This window comes from Haliaeetus leucocephalus, unplaced genomic scaffold (genome assembly GCF_000737465.1).
Source record: "Haliaeetus leucocephalus isolate CR32 unplaced genomic scaffold, Haliaeetus_leucocephalus-4.0 Scaffold260, whole genome shotgun sequence".
NCBI classification, from domain to species: Eukaryota; Metazoa; Chordata; class Aves; order Accipitriformes; family Accipitridae; genus Haliaeetus; species Haliaeetus leucocephalus.
In genome coordinates this window covers 309586-309886 of record NW_010972696.1, presented here as the reverse complement: position 1 = coordinate 309886, position 301 = coordinate 309586, and positions in this window count along the sequence as shown.

The window sequence follows — 301 nt, the reverse complement described above, 5'->3', positions numbered from 1 at the left end:
CCCCGACATCCCCCCCCCCCACTGCCCCCGCCCCCGCGCAGCTGGAGCCGGTTTAGGGCCGGGACCGCGGCCGGTGATGATGATGATGATGGTGATGGTGATGATGGTGATGATGATGGCGGAGCAGCTCTTCCTGGAGGGGCAGCCCCCCGATTTCTCGCTGCTCCAGCGGCTGGTCTGCCCCGAGTCCCCGGCCCGCCCGCCCCCCCCGCCCCCCAGCCCCGGGGGGGGCGCGACCGGTGGCCCCCGTGCCCGCAGGTGGGAACCGGGGCTGATCTCACCGGGGGGGGAACCGGGAGAA